Source organism: Triturus cristatus, chromosome 11, assembly GCF_964204655.1.
Source record: "Triturus cristatus chromosome 11, aTriCri1.1, whole genome shotgun sequence".
Lineage (NCBI taxonomy): Eukaryota > Metazoa > Chordata > Amphibia > Caudata > Salamandridae > Triturus > Triturus cristatus.
The window spans coordinates 612,860,716-612,876,705 of record NC_140594.1 but is presented as its reverse complement, the minus strand read 5'-3'; the positions used below and the strand labels follow the sequence as shown (position 1 = coordinate 612,876,705).

Here is a 15,990-nt window from a genome sequence, read left to right as displayed (position 1 = left end):
GCCATTTAGATTACATATTGGTCTCTTTAAGCCTATGGCCAGCGCTTATGGATTTGAATGTGGATAACCGCATAGAAAGTGACCACTTGCCCCTCTCCCTGACTATTTTTAGCTCACTGTTTGTGCCCCACAGGGTAATGGTCCCTAGTGACCATAACCTTCCACATGACCCCTTAAAGTCAAATAATCGCAGGTCTTTAAAATGGCCTGCTGTAATGGGCAATGCTGCTATTATTAGGGAAATCTATGAACTGTATGTAACACTTATGTCGCCGTTAGCCCACATTAATATGGAGGAATATTCCATAATAGCAGTACATGGAAACCTGACGCAGCAACTTAGAAAAATCCTTATAAAAGGGACTAATAAAGCCCAATTTGGACGGAATAACTGACCAAAGGAGGGACTTTGGTATAATAAAGTCTGTCGTCAGGCTAAACTAGAACTAATAAAAGCTGTAAAAGGGAAGCAAATAAACATTCTTAGAGATAAGAGAATACACTATAAAAAAATATTTTATTAGCGAAAAGACAATGGGATGATAAAAGTTTGGACTGATTTGCTCCAAGCTTGTAAATTAAAAGATCAATCATTGTTTTGGAATCTCATAGTTAGGGGCACCAAAGATGGCGCCCCATCCAGGGATAGGTTCCTAGAAGAAAATGTTTGGATCAAACATTTTTCTACACTGTACTCATGTGGAGGGGTTGAGGAAGAGAAAACACATGAATGCCCAGGGCAAAATATATGTGACACACCGTTAACATTTAGTTTGACAGACACTATATCAGCCATCAATGCAGTTAAACAGGGAAAAGCCCCAGGGCCTGACAAAATCCCTGGGGATCTCTGGAAACATGAGAATTACCTGTGGGCCCCTTATATTAATTTGCTTAGCAATGATATTGCAAGAGGCGCCACAATTCCAGAAACCTGGCGGGGCGCAGAAAATGTGACCATTTTTAAGAAGGGAGATAGATCTAATCCTTCTCATTATAGACCTATCAGTTTGATAGATGTTCTCCAAAAGATTTATGCCCGCCAACTTTTAAGTAAGTTAAATATGTAGATTGAGGATAACTCCATTTTTACAAAATACCAGGCAGGTTTTAGAGCCAGAATTAGCACGGTAGATCAAGTATTTAGATTTTCATGCCTAATCTGGAAATACATTAACATAAGGAAATCTCATCTATATGTAGCTTTTGTGGACCTCAGAGCGGCCTTTGATCTAGTCCCCAGGGGAAAACTATGGAAATTGCTAAGGGATATGGGTGCCCCCGGGGCCATCTGTCATCAATTGATCAGGCTACACGAGGGCAACTATGCAAGAGTGAGGTGGGGACCTAATGGAGAGTTATCAGAGAGAATAGATATAAAGAGAGGCGTCAGACAAGGTTGCGTTCTGGCGCCAACCCTCTTTTCCCTTTATGTAAACGACATCCCTGACACCCTCTTGGGCTGCGAGCATGACTCTCCCAAGTTGTGTGGTCAAGCCGTTCCGGCCCTATTATTCGCGGATGATATGATTTTAATCTCCCAGACCCCCAAAGGATTACAAAATCTGCTGAATACATTTCTGGCCTATTGCTCGGATAAAAACCTTGAAATTAATGCTTCCAAAACGAAGGTCATGACGATCAACCCCCATAGAGGTTTTAATAAAGTTTTTGTTGTAAACAACGAAAAGATCGAACAAGTGAAAAATTTTAAATATCTGGGTATTACCCTCGACACTAAAATGAATTGGAAGCCACAAATAGAAAAATCAAGGCTAACACCAACACAAAACCAAGCCCCTATAATTAGGAAGTTCAAGAATAGTTTTATCGAAACAATATCACCCGCAATTGAGCTTTTTAAATATAAAGTCCAATCAGCCACCCTATACGGGGCAGCACTATGGGGTTATGTAGTACGAGATTCCTTTTCAGCCCAAGAAAACAGTTTCTTTAGACAACTCTTAGCGGTCCTAGGTCGCACCCCCCTTATTCCGTTATTTTGGGACCTGAACATACGTCGTCTGGACGATCATGCTCACTTACGCCCATTATTATATTGGGTGCGCCTGTGGTCCACTGACGAGCTAGTGGACTACAGAGATGCACTAAAGGAAATAATTCAAATAAAGAACGCCACTCGGTTGGTTTGGTTAGTGCACATTGAAAACTGGTTTACAAAATTAGGCTTACGTAGCTTTTGGACAGACCCTGACTCTCTTACCAATTCCTCTAAAAAATTGCTGAAGGAAACATATTGGGAAAACTCCCATAATTGTGTACTACACGACCCTAAACTTGGATCACTGACCCTCACTTTTTTAAATGTTAAATCTGAAAGTAAATTTGAATATTTTATGGATAAAATCGAGCCCCCTATGGCTAAATCACTGTATCTAAAATATCGCTATGGCATTTTACAATTAAAATCTAGAACATCGTTGTGGGCATGCAATAATAACAAATCCGATTTATGCGAACTGTGTGACATGGACGTTAAGGAGGATGAGGCTCATGTCTTATTTATATGTCCTGCATATATGCAGGCAAGGACAAAGTGGATCAAACCCATCTGCTTAATTCTGGGTCTTCAACGTATCCAAGATGGGGAAAGAGTGTTTAAGGGTGACACGTCAAAGAGTATAGTATTCAGCCTAAGCCGTTTTTTATTTGCTGTAGCGATAATTAGGAAAAGAAATGGTCTAAAAATTTAATGGTTTTGCCACTTGCCTCTGGGTTTTTAACATTTTATTTTTCCTTTATAGGGTTGATAAATTTATACTGTGCTTAAATTAATATTTAAAGTTTTTATATACCGTATCTATGTATGAATTATTTGCATCTATTACAAATGCTGTATCTTGTTATGATTGTTCTAAATATTGTACTGTACTCTTTTATGGTTATTCTTAACCGAAATAAAGAATTGAATTGTATAATTAAAAACAGATCGCAGAGTACTAGCTCTGTGTAAATAGTGATGTGCATAATGATGATTACAAAACATTTCTCCATATTTTGCAGAATTCAAATACAGATCCTCATTCTCAAATACAGTGTACGATTCAAAATTCAGACATCATATTAGAAAGTCACAACATTCCAATCATCGAACATGGAACCTGCAGAGAGATAATCGCCCATAGCAACTTCAAAAAATAAGTAATTTGTAATGTTTCAGTTGGACCAAAAATGTCATAAGGAACTTTATCTTAGACATACCGTCAGGGACATGAATTGCAGTAATGTTCACAATGGACAAGTCTCTTCGGACCTTATGTGAAGAAGAATGGCGTGTAAGCACCTCAGGTATAAGTTCTGGTGAAGCACAATCTGGAAGATAGTGTCTATTCAAAAGGAGATAGAAAACTGGAATACATACAATCCAAAGGAAAAGAAAAAGTAATGAAAGAAAAATCCAACAGTAGACCATGGAGGAACCAGATAAGAGTTAAAAGAGCACTCGTCAATGTCGATAAAGTAACCAGAAGCAGTCTGAGCAAAAACAAGAATTTCAGCGGGCAAAGGAGAGCAGGTAGATACCGCCAAATGCAGGTGATAGTAAATAACTTAATTGCAAGGAGCAAAGTGGAAAGGAGCAAATTCATATTAGAAACACATCCAGTGTTATCATTATTAGCTGGTATTATGGAAAGTTCAGCTTCTGTAGACCCCAGCCAGGGTGTAGACAGATTTGGAGTGCATAAAGCATGTAGAGGGTTTTCATGCAGGGTAGAGAGATGTGTGAGGGAACTACCCAGAAAAACCTGTGGCCTGCTCTGTAGGACTGGCCACATGGTGTAGCTTGATCAAATCAATCGAAACAAGTCTGTTGTGCTTATAACCAGCAGGCGGTGGCAAAATCACAGTTTGAGTACCTTTAACAGCAAGGACAGGCACCGGTGCACGGTAGGATGAGCTAAACTCTTATTTTGCTGCAATCTTCTCTGAGACTAGATCCCCTACTCCAGGAATCCAGCCATAAGTGCTCATCTTGGAAGTCTGGTAATTCCTGTAAAAAAGGGAAACATTCATTGATGTCCACGGGTGCATCTCCACTGTGCCAGAATTAGTCCGATCTGGAGCATACATTTTGACCCCGAATAGAATCTTGTAAGGGCCCGGTCACCCAAATACATTGTAGGCAGATTATTTAATGCTCTCTAGACTCCATACAGGTGACAGATTCAACTATAACCTGAACCTAATACTCTAGTACTGCTTTAAGTCATGGTTCTTCCGTTCGACTATTGAATTTCCCTCAGGATAATAGGGGGCGGAATAATGCACAGTGACAGCCAAGGTGCCCATAGTATCCCAGTAAGCCTTAGAAGCAAAAGCCGATCCCTAGTCCCGGTGGAATGTCATTACTCCATATGTACTGACAAAGACTTGCAAATCTTTAATAACAGTTTAATCGTCAGCTGATCGTTGTGACCAAACCCAAAGAAATCTAGAACATGAATCAACAGCCATTAGAATAAATTTAAAGGTATCACCTGAATTGAATGGTCCACAATGATCTAAATAGACACATTGTAAGGGCTTGTTGGACACTAAAAGAGGCGTCTGCTGTGGGCGTGCAGCAGTGGAAGTTTTATTTGGTTGACAAATGTCAAAACTTACCCAGGTCCGTTCACAGCACAATAGGTTTTTACTGGCCAGATTTAGGTTCAACCGATTGCACCATTTTTTAGCTTCCCCTCCAGGGGTTACACAGCCTGAGGCAAGAGAACCCTGTGGCTGCAACAATATGTCCTTGCAGGATAAGCTGCATTTTACCATGTTTTGTTCTTATAATAGCTGGCTGAGAAAGCAATTTTTAATCCCTTTGCTGAAATCCCTGAATTTTAATTAAGTTAGGCCTGCCTTGATGTATCTACAGATGCTTCCAACAGATCACATCATCTTCACAGTCCTATCCTTTTTACGAGCAGCTTGGGTGTCTAGAAGATAGAGATTTGATTAATTGCCCCATTACTCACTATTTATTATGTAATTTTATTTGTGTTTTTATTGTCTTTGAATTTTGATAGTGAAGGTTTGGTTTGCACTCTTTCCGTTTATGGTGAGTGCATCGCTTGATTCAAGACTTTATGATGCCCTTAATTCCTCAAAATTAGGCACCTTATTAACCTGAATTCATCATTGAGTCATTAAAAGTTTGTTTACATAGAGTGGTCTTGTAATGTGTATGCACTTTATGAAGGTTAGTTATTGCAGCTGGGTACAGTTTCTTATTGATTTTAATGGATTTTACTTGTATTTTTATTACCTAGCATTTATAGAGGATGTGATGGTATCATACTACAGTGTAATGGATTATGTATTTTATGTGCTGTTTATGTATGATGTTTTATTGCCAAAATTGACAGAATAAACATTTAATGTCAAAACTAAGGACATCATTTTTAGGCTGTTTGTAAAGATCCTGCCACCAGTAGCATTTATGTAGTAAAGAAACTGTAGCTGCCACACCAGCATAGGCAGACACTAATCCCTCATAAACTGCAATTATTAATTCTAACCCGTGTCCCTGTTTGGTATCACTCGATCACCCAATCCAGGAATGCGGAATAAAGGGATATTTCGAGGACTTAATAGAAATTAGTATTTTGCTGATAAGCCTTTAGGCAGAGGCTTGCCACTAGCTGAAGCAGCGACCGCAGCCATGATGTCAACGTCAATCCTCATTTGTGAACAAGTAATCGCAGCTACAAAACTGTCCGAACAGCCACCATGGCAGCTTCATCAGCCAATGAATTCCCTGCAATGTGTATACCAACACGTTGATGATTCAATGTGAGAATAACCCTGAGCCCATAGCAGAGCATCTTTAAGTGTTGCCACCTTGACCCAAAGCAATTTATGCTTGATGATCTTTCCTTTCGAATCAGTGAATGCATTCAATAGCCAGTAAAGTAAATTATTATTAAAGGCCTGGACACAGTAACAGGAATCACAAACTATCAGGGTGGGGAATTCAGGATCCGTATTCTGTAGTGTCGGAACCAATGCTTTCGAAACAGCCAGCTGAGCGGTACAGTCCCCTAAAGTTTCTGTATAAGTTTTTTGAGCCTGAAATACACCATTTATTTATTTAGCGGTCCATTGAATCCATCTTGGATGTAAGGCTTTTGCGTTAAGAACACTAGCCTTGGTGACAGTCTGTAAGGCTGGGACTAGAGATACCACAATTAGGCAGTTCCCAGAGTCAATTGGCATTCCCTCAGGACAGCTGTTTCAGCTGCAGACAATTTATTTTCTGTTGTTGCAAAAAGCATTCCAGCATTAGAATATAAATGCGATTTTAAGCAATCAGCACTGTTTCCAGTGCATTGAATAAAACATATGTATGTATCCAGTGGAACCCGCAATTATACAGATTACCAAGTTGGTTGTGTGAACACAAGTGTGTAGATGTTTAGACTCAAGCATGTCAGTCTGTTAGTTTCTGAGTATATTAGTGTGTTCAGTAGTCCAGTATTTGTTAGAAAAAAACTAGATGAATGAAATCACACAACGGTTTAATCCGCTGGGCATAGTTTGGTATATATGTCCTACCAAAGTTTAGAAAGCCCAAAAGAGACTGAAGCTTTTTCAAAGTATTTGGGGTCTATAAAGGAGCACATTTCTCCAAGAAATGTGGCACTATAATTTTGCTTTCGTTCGATAAATCGTATCCCAAAAACAGGACACTGAGACAGGCAATTTTGGATTTTGGAAAATTTAATTCATAACCATGTCTAGCGAATCCCAATATTATGCGATCCACCCTTGCAAAATGGGTGTTCAAATCATCATCACTGAGGTATATGTCATCAATGTATGACAACGCTTCTGAATATATTTCTTGTGGAATGGATGTTACTCTGGCACAAAACAGACCTTGACTGTTCTTATACCCTTGTGCGAGCCTACAGAATCTTCTCTGGGCCTGAGCGCTGTGAAGGATGTTAAGTTACGGCTTTCAGTTGCTATATTTTGACAGAAAAAAACCATTGGAAAAGTCCAAGGTAGTTCTGTATTTTTTACGAACAATGTTGTTGAATAATCAAGTGCTGTGTGCATTGTGCTCTGCAAAAGTGTTTGTGTGACTGTTTAATTGTCTGTAGTCTCACACTATACAATAGTAATTATCTGGTTTACGTGCAGGAAACAGTGGATTATTCATGGAGGAGATCCAAGGCTCAATCTCACCTTGATATTCTAACTGTGATAGAATCTACCTAACCGGGCGTTTAGCCTTATGTTTAACAAGGTACTGTGCTTGTGTTGTGGGCTGTACCGTAGAGGTATAACATGATAAGGGGAACCCCGATCCCAGGCTGCCGGGTTGTGATATACTGCTTGGGCTTCATCAAGAGCCCATTCAGTAGCATACGCTGTTTTACATATTCAGGAACAATGACAGGAAAGGGAGGTATAATTAAATCCTCTCCATTGTGGTACTTTTATGACAAACTCAGGTGGTAAATCAGTCTCAGCCAAAAGAAAGTTGACTATAGTTAAATTCTGCCAGAATATTACTTTCATAGTATGCAGGTATGTCACCCTCAATTAGTACGTCTATTTTATAAAGTCTATCAGGAGGGCTCAGCCGCTGATCTGGAGTTTCTACTTGGATGTAGTCATTAGACGGTCTCACCACCAGAAACTCTTGAAGAGTCTGTTGAACTATGGTGACCTCTGCTGAGCAGTCGGGCAGGGTCCTCGCCCCAGTCTTGGTCTGAAGCAGAGTTCTGAGTATTAGTTGCATATTTAGTGGAAATTCTGGCCACTTTCTTTTTTTATTTTTAAATTGTGCTTTTTGTTGTGGAAGTTTGTCTTTTTTATGACATCAGAAGAGCAGTGTGAGTCTGTTTTCGGTTTCACATACTCCTCCTGTCTACGGTTGCCTCGTCCCCCTCTCTGACTGTCTGTTTACAGAGTCCTGAAAAGAACAAGAAAAATGTGTATCAGAATTCTGATACCTATTTGACTTTTTATCTTGGTTACGTAAATTGTAAACGTTTTCTGTGGACTCAGGTTGTGGAGATCCACTCCAGGTTTTTGCTTTAGCTTTATTGTTATCCCAGTGCTTTTTAGAAGACTCAGGTGTCTGCTTGGTAACTTCAGCATCAGTTTTGCGATTAAGTTGTGGCTTGTTAGGCCTGGTTCCCAGACTGTCTTTCCCTATAGAGGTATAGGTTTCTGAAATAATTTTAGGAAGCTCACGTTTCTTGTGTGTTAAAGGAATTTCTAAGTATTCATAAGATCTATATCCAACTGGAACTGTGGCTTCATCGTATGTGCGAAAAGTTTGTGAATTGACATCGGCTGCCGGAAAGCCAACCCAGAAATACAAAAACTCACATCTGTATGCTTTGTGTGCCTCAACCACGAAGGTAACTTCACCAGTATCGGGGAGCCCATGTGTAGTTAAATGTGCAGTTACTGCTTGTCTGCAATTTTACAGGAATTATATCTGCAAGCACCATTTTTAATGAATGGCATTCAAAGAAAAGAAAACCGTATAGAGGGCAAATCCTTTTAACTAATCAAGCTTGATTAACCTACAGACATTAATAGGTGCATCCTATTAAGCTGGAGGAGGATAAAAACCCTTATTACCACTGACGTCCTGGTGTACAGGTACTAGAGGTGCTTTAAGCACTCACAAGTAAAGTACTCAGAAAATCCATTAAATAGGTACCATACCTAGACGTTGGTGGCACCATGTTATACGACTCCTACTAATCCAGTAGGACTGCGTATTTAGAACAACACAGCTTCTTAATACAGAGACTACCCATATAATCAGTAAATGTTGGTCTATTTGGCTAGCTCACAGAACCGCATACAAACTCCTAAACCTCCAGAGTTATAGATGCGGTCAGTAACCTATAATATGACTCTGAGTCCCAAGGACATCGTGGAAATAGATCTCACCTTTTCATTTATCACTCATGCATGCCCAAAGTGTCACAAAGAAAAGATAGAATATTGCATTTTCAAACATTTATTGAAAAGCTCTATTCTATGCAAGTAAAACAAACTGCTATTGTAAGAAAGATGAGACATATTGCAAAAATCACTATAAGAATAGTGAAAACTACAAACAATTCAATCATGATAATTGTTCATAAATGTTGCTAATGTTACACCTATTGATTGATAAAGTTACTAATGTTACCTCTATCTATTGCTAACCTGTATGTTAAAGAGAGCATATCAGGAGTACCCATCTGCACAGTCTGTTGGAATGACCTAACCCCATACCTTGATAGTGTATGTCAGGAAGCCAGGATCAGTGCATCCACAGATGCACCTCAGAAGGTACAGCTATCTTCCTTCTCACGCTGAAGGTCGGGGACAGCGAGCCTGCATCTTTCAGCAGCATTCCGTGATGAGTTCAGCAGAAGTGAACCTCTCACTGACTTCAGCACAGACGCAGTTTATATACTAAAACAGCCAGATAATCAAACTGTGTCAAAGGTGCTAGACAGCGTTTTAATTAAATTGAAGTAGAAGAGTTGTCTGTTTGCGAGCACAGAAAATAAAACAATGCCTCATGTTCTGAATTTGTGCAACCCTGGAATTAACTGTGCAGACTACTGGCCGTCAGTGCCTATTAGGAAGAAATTTGTGTAAGGGCCATTCTTGCAGTATAAAAACAGTTAACACGAACAAAAATGAAAGCTAATTGCAAGCCGTATAACAAGATCTACAAAACATTCGACCCACTGAATACCGATACGAACTCCCCCGACCAGCCGGACACCTACTTCATCACCAAACAGCAGCTAAGAAACTGGAGGCCCATTTCAACTCAACAAACCCCCGCCCTTGGGAATACCATAAAGTCAGGAGCCCCCACGCACTTATGCCCCCACTTCATATACAACCTTGGAAGAACCATCATCTGCCCCGCGCTCACCGCTATCATCAACACCTCCAAAAACACCGCCACCTTCCCATGTTCCTTGAAAAATGCAGAAGTCAACGCCCTGTTGAAAAAACCAACAGCGGACCCCAACACTCTCAGCAGCTACAGACCCATCTTGCTCCTAACTTACAGCTAAAGTGATGGAGAAAGCAATCAATATCCAACTCGTAGACCACCTAGAACTCCAACTCCTAGACCTCTCTCAATCAGGCTTTCTCACCAACCACAGCACACAGACAACCCTCATTGCGGCCACCAATGACATCAGAAACATCCCCGACCGTGGAGAAACATCTGCACTCATGCTCATCGACCCCTCCGCAGCTTTTGATACGGTCTCCCACAAGTCACTCATCAGAAAGCTTCAGCACTTGGGTAGCTGCAGACTGGCCCTCGAGGGGATATCCACCTTCCGCACAGACATAACTTAATGGGTTAGGCTTCCACATTACACCTCAGAAACCAAGAAACTCATCTTTAGAGTCCCTCAAGGATCATCGTTCAGCCCAACACATTTCAAGGTCTACATGATATTTCCCACAGACATACTCAGAGGTCACGGCATCAGCATAGTATCCTAAGTCGATCACACACAGTTCATCTCCTCCCTTACCGACTAAACCAGCATCGCCGAAGCAAACATCGCCAACTGCATGAGCAACGTCGCTGCTTGGATGAGAAACAACTGTCTCCAGCTCAACACAGACAAAATCGAAGACCTAATCTTTGGCAATTACCACTCCCCCTGGGACGCCTCTTGGACGATGTTAATAACCTCGGGATCATCCTGGATACCATCCTCTCCATAAGCAGATCAACGCTGCCTCATCATGCTTCCGCATCCTGTAAATGCTACACAAGATTTTCAGGTGGATCTCACTGAACATCAGACGAATGGTTACCCAGTCTCTTATAACAAGTAGTCTTGATTACGGAAACCCCCTCTACATCGGAATCCAAGCCCATGTCCTACGTTGACTCCAAACTACCCAGAACACTGCCACCAGACTCATCCTGAACATCCCGTATAAACATGTAAAAAGAGTACTACCAAAATGAGTAGCCATTATCTGGAGAAAGGACACACAATCAATCACCTCCAGTGGGTAATCTTGGAAACCCTTACTGTCAAAAATCACAACGCAGAAAATATTCTGTTTGAAAAAGAACAAAGATGGGTCCACCGGTTACGTACTCATGTACATGGATTAAATGATAACATCCCATGGCTAAGCATAAACAAATGACAACCGTAATGCAAAAATGAATCACGAACCACACCATGGTTAAAGGATGCACCTGTTTTTTTGAATGAGCCTTGTTATAACACCGGAATTGATTTTGATAACATCCCATGGCTAAGCATAAATAAACGACAATTAGAGTGTACAAATTAATCACGAACCATTTTGTGGATTAAGGATGCACCTGTTTATTGAAATGAGCCATACTGCAAAACCGGAACTGACTTTTTACCATCCCCACTTATCTGGTTACATGAGCATCGCCACATATTAACAACCATCTTGACCACATCTAGGTCGAGAAATGTAACGTTTTACACTGTACAGCTCCTCGATATGTTTTCGGAAAAGAAATATACTCGGAATGTACTTTTGCATCGCATCAAAACTTTATTGAGACAGTAGCGGGGCAATAAGAACACTCCGGCTCGAGTGATAACAGGATATACTGCATTTTTCATATTCCTTGCAATCGATACGTTGCAATAAAGAATTTATTTGGAAACGACACTTATTGTCAGCAATGCCATGTTGAAACAGAAGCTAGTATTAATTCTGTCCGTCCCCTTTTTGTTTATTCATGTGATGGCCCTGCCTCTTTAAATTCTGACCCGGCTCTACTAGCATGCATACCGGGGAAAGAGAGGCGGCGGCAGAACTAGTCGCAAACTCCCAAGCGCAAGGTACCGGCTGAAACACACACGAGGACGCCGACGAAGGAACGTAATGTATAGTCTTTTCTTAATACTTTGTCTGTTCTTTCCCCCTTTTTTCAAGAGCGGGGTTAGCCTCCTGTACCCGACGGATTCCTCAACTTGAGTAAACAAGGTATTCTCTCTCCCCTTATATCTTTTGACCGAATGAAAAACACGCCTGAATGAGTCTGCGCGCACTTAAGGTCTCTGAAAAATAGCGTAAATATTAGCCAAACGTTTTAAGCTTTACAGCTGGACATATTATGATCCTATAACCCTTATGGTAAAACTCTCCTCCCCACAAGTACACTCCCCGTTGTTAACGGCAGCGTAACATAGCATATACAGACATTGATAACGCCATTTTATTTGTTCACACCAAGCGATATTCACCATGCAGAATACTGTGTCTTATATGTTTGTCACCAGTTCTCCGCGCATTGAGTATGACATCACTCAATCATAAACGACAGCTTGAAACCAGCATGTTAAACCGCGCTTTCAAGCCTAACGCGAATGGTCATTGTATCACTTCACAAGAATGGATTTTGGTTTGTGTTAGTGTTTAGTTGTTTTCTTCTTGCAATCTCCTTCTAATACAAAAAGAGGGCCATTTTGCCGTTACTCAATGTCAATATGAGCCTGTGTGTTGATTGGCATTATTATAACTAAAGTATTGTCATTTTAAAGTTGCAACAACGGCTGATGCTCTAAATTTTGAACATAGTTACAGCATACATCTTGACTGAATACAGTCTTCATCATTTTCTTACATTTTTGTCTCTCCCCTCCCCCCTCTCTTTACCACCTCTTAACAGGTTCAAATTGAACATATTTGTGTTGGTTGGACAATTCACTCCACCCTCCTCAAGGAGTTCCATGAATATTAGGTTCCTCCACACTTACACTAGATCCTGATGAAAGCCCACCTGACCCTTAGGGGCACAAGATAGGGCTGAAACATGTCGACCTCTCTTTTGGACATTTTCACATAGTGCACCAGACCCTAAAGCGTCTGTCTCTGCACGTAAAGCGTTTTTAATAAACTCGAACCCAGTTTTATTAAAATTATTGACTGGTTCTACGAGCTTTTTAACTTACACTCACTAGGATCACTTCACCACACACGGTTGTACATTCTCACTACTACGATCACTACTGAAAAAACCAGAGGCAAGTACCTCCGGGTGGAGGAAGCACACAGTAACCCAATGATGATGCTGTCACGTTGTTAAGCACAAGCGGATAATCGAACATACCGCTGCAATACCACCTGCGATAAACGTGATTGAGGGTTTCTTAACAGTCCATGAACTGTTGATGCTAACCTTGGTTCTTTCAGGACCAGTGATCCACTCTCAACTTGATATTTAGACATCCCGTGACATAACCACATCTCTATACACTTCAGCAATCTCCACTGGCTTCCAGTCCAGGAAAGATGTAAGTTAAAGCTACTCACTCACACCTACAAAGCTTTCCACAACACTGGTCCAACGACTACCTTAACTGCTACCAACCCACCAGACATCTTCAATCTGCGTCCCAGGCAAGAGCACACCTTTGTCGCATCAAAAAGACCAGAAGCGGAGGACGTTCCTTCTCATACTTAGTAGCCAAGGCCTTGAATGACCTCCCAAAACACCTCAGAACCTCTCTTTCCCTCATGGACTTCCGAAGGAACCTCAGGAAATGGCTCTTCCAGACAAAACAGGCATGATCTCCTCCTCCCCCCCTCAAGCCTGCCCTATGCAGCTCTGGATACCCTCACGGGTGATTAGCCGCGCTCTACAAATTCACTAACATAACTCTACAGCCAATTAACAGAAACAATAGTATACTGTCCAGCCCAGTGCTTGTCTTGAAAAAGAGAACTTAATAGCAAAGCAAAACATACTACTACTCACAGAAATGGGGCTCAGCTACAGGATTCTCCAACAATGCAGGCTAGAATCATTTAGTTTCTCTCCCACACCTAACCCAGGGTACTAGTTCCTGACCTGCTACAGTGGTCTAGCACTGTAGCTCCTTCCTGTCTATGGGACTTATCAATGCAGGGAAACTTAGGGCAAGAATCTGTTCAGGTATGACAGGGAGCTAAAGAACGATGATGGATTCAACCCAGATCTGTAACTGGGGGTGAGTGTCTGAAAAGTTTCAGTGCTCCATCCATCATCTCCGTGTGTTTGCCAGGTATGACAACACACCTTGCTTTTTCCAGGTGATTGGAGATCCATAGGTCAATTCAATTCAATTCATATCATACTTTCTGATGAATACATCTACCAGCAGATTCCTCACTTGTAGAATAAACCAAGGCATCAAACTGGAAACTTCAAAGCTCTTAAGTAGCCGGTAAGGGGTGCTAGCTTCATATCGAGTGACATCAGAGGACATCACTGAAGCAATAACAGTACCAATCCCAGTATAATGACATCAGTTTCCATCCTCTTTTTCCCTAGCTTTTGAGGTAGTCAGGTGGACTGACATTGATATAGATTAGTGCAGTACCAATAGAGATATTCGGGATCTTATTATCTTTCCCTAGGATACATCCATCAAATGGGGAAGTGGGTGTGATGGTGAGGAATGTGCAGGTAGATGGAGTATTCATCAGACAGGTCATTATTGCAGATAAGTTACTACTTCTTCTGATGGATATTTCGATCTGCAGATTCCTCACTGAAAGACTAGATGTCCAGGAGCAAGGTTGGAGGGTTAGATGAGGATATCCAGAAAAACGCATCTGGCAAAGTGCTCATCTCTAGGCACTTCGGAATCCAGGCAATAATGCTAGTGAAGCTGCGTAGGGACCTCACATTGCTGCTTTGCAGATCTCTACCATTGGAACGCCTCTGGCAAGGGCAGGAATGGTTGATATGGCTCTGGTGGAATAGGCCCTGATGTTTTCTAGAGGTTCCTCCTTGGCCAAGGCATAGCAAGTCTTAATACCTGGATCCACCAGGACAAGGACCTTTTCTGCTCTGCTTTGTTATGTTATGTAAGATTATATTTGTAGAGCGCCAATCACCAAAGGTCTCTAGGGGCTTGCAGCATGGACCAAGAGCATGGAAGTCCCCTAATCCCAATGATCCTCAGCACACAGTAAGGTGGATTTATCCAAATGCCTCAGTAAACAAGATGGTTTTGAGTTTCCTCCTAAATGGAAGTAGAGTGGTTTCCCTACGTATGCTATCCGGGAGCTTGTTCCAGATCTGGGGTATCACCACTGAGAAAGCCCGCCCACCCGATGTAGCTCTGTTAAAGCGCGGGCAGGCCAGCAAGCCAGCCTCAGTTGACCGGAGACAACGTCCAGGCACTTAGGGCTTCAGGCGATCTTTGATGTATTTGGGCGCTACTCCATACTGAGCTTTATGTGCAATGCACAGACCCTTAAACCTGATCAGCCAGTGTAACTGTTGTAGCAGGGGGGTGGCATGTGATCTTCTTGGCAGTTTAAAGATCAGCCTTGCTGCATCGTTTAAAACTGTGTTGCCGTAATCCTGGCATGACAGGATTAAGGCCGTCACGACGGTACGCATGGTGGAAAATGACAGCAAGGTCTCGAGCTTCCGGAGTTGCCGCATCAGGCCAGTACAGCTCCCCACTACAGCAGACACCTGATTGTTTAAGGTTAACTTGGTGTCCAGTTTGATACCCAGACTCTTCACGGCTGGCACTGGTGTCGGGGTGGTGCCAAGCTCTTGGGGCCAGAAGAGGCTGGACCAGGGTGAAGCCCCTGTAGTGAGAGCATGCACCTCTGTCTTATCCGAGTTTACCTTGAGTGAATTAGAGGTCATCCAGCTCATATTGAGCCGGAGGATATTCTGGACATTGAGCTGTGCCTGGGGAGAATTATCAACTCATACAATTAGCTGGGTGTCAGCAGCGTAGTTGAAAACCTGACAATCTAGTTTTGCCAGTGCTTCTATGAATGGCTGGAGGTAGATTTTAAATAACAGGGGGGACAACGCAGAACCCTGTGGAACCCCCAACGCAAGACACCCTGCCTGGACTTACATTCTCCTAATTGGAACTTTTATGGACCGATTCTCCAGGAAAGAGGTAATCCATTGGAGGACCGTCCCGGTGACTCCCAGCCGTTGGACACGGGCCAACAACT

The 15,990-nt window shown here is 41.8% G+C and overlaps 1 protein-coding gene across 1 annotated transcript in view; it reads left to right on the top strand.

Moving 5' to 3' along the window:
* The window catches only part of LOC146785159 (solute carrier family 53 member 1-like), an 831,379-nt gene extending 827,421 nt beyond the window's left edge, over window positions 1–3,958 (top strand). The window contains exon 6 of the mRNA XM_085633963.1: window positions 3,025–3,958. The gene's annotated coding sequence lies outside the window, so the exon portion shown is untranslated. The remainder of the gene's footprint in view (window positions 1–3,024) is intronic.
* The last annotated feature ends 12,032 nt before the right edge of the window (window positions 3,959–15,990 follow it).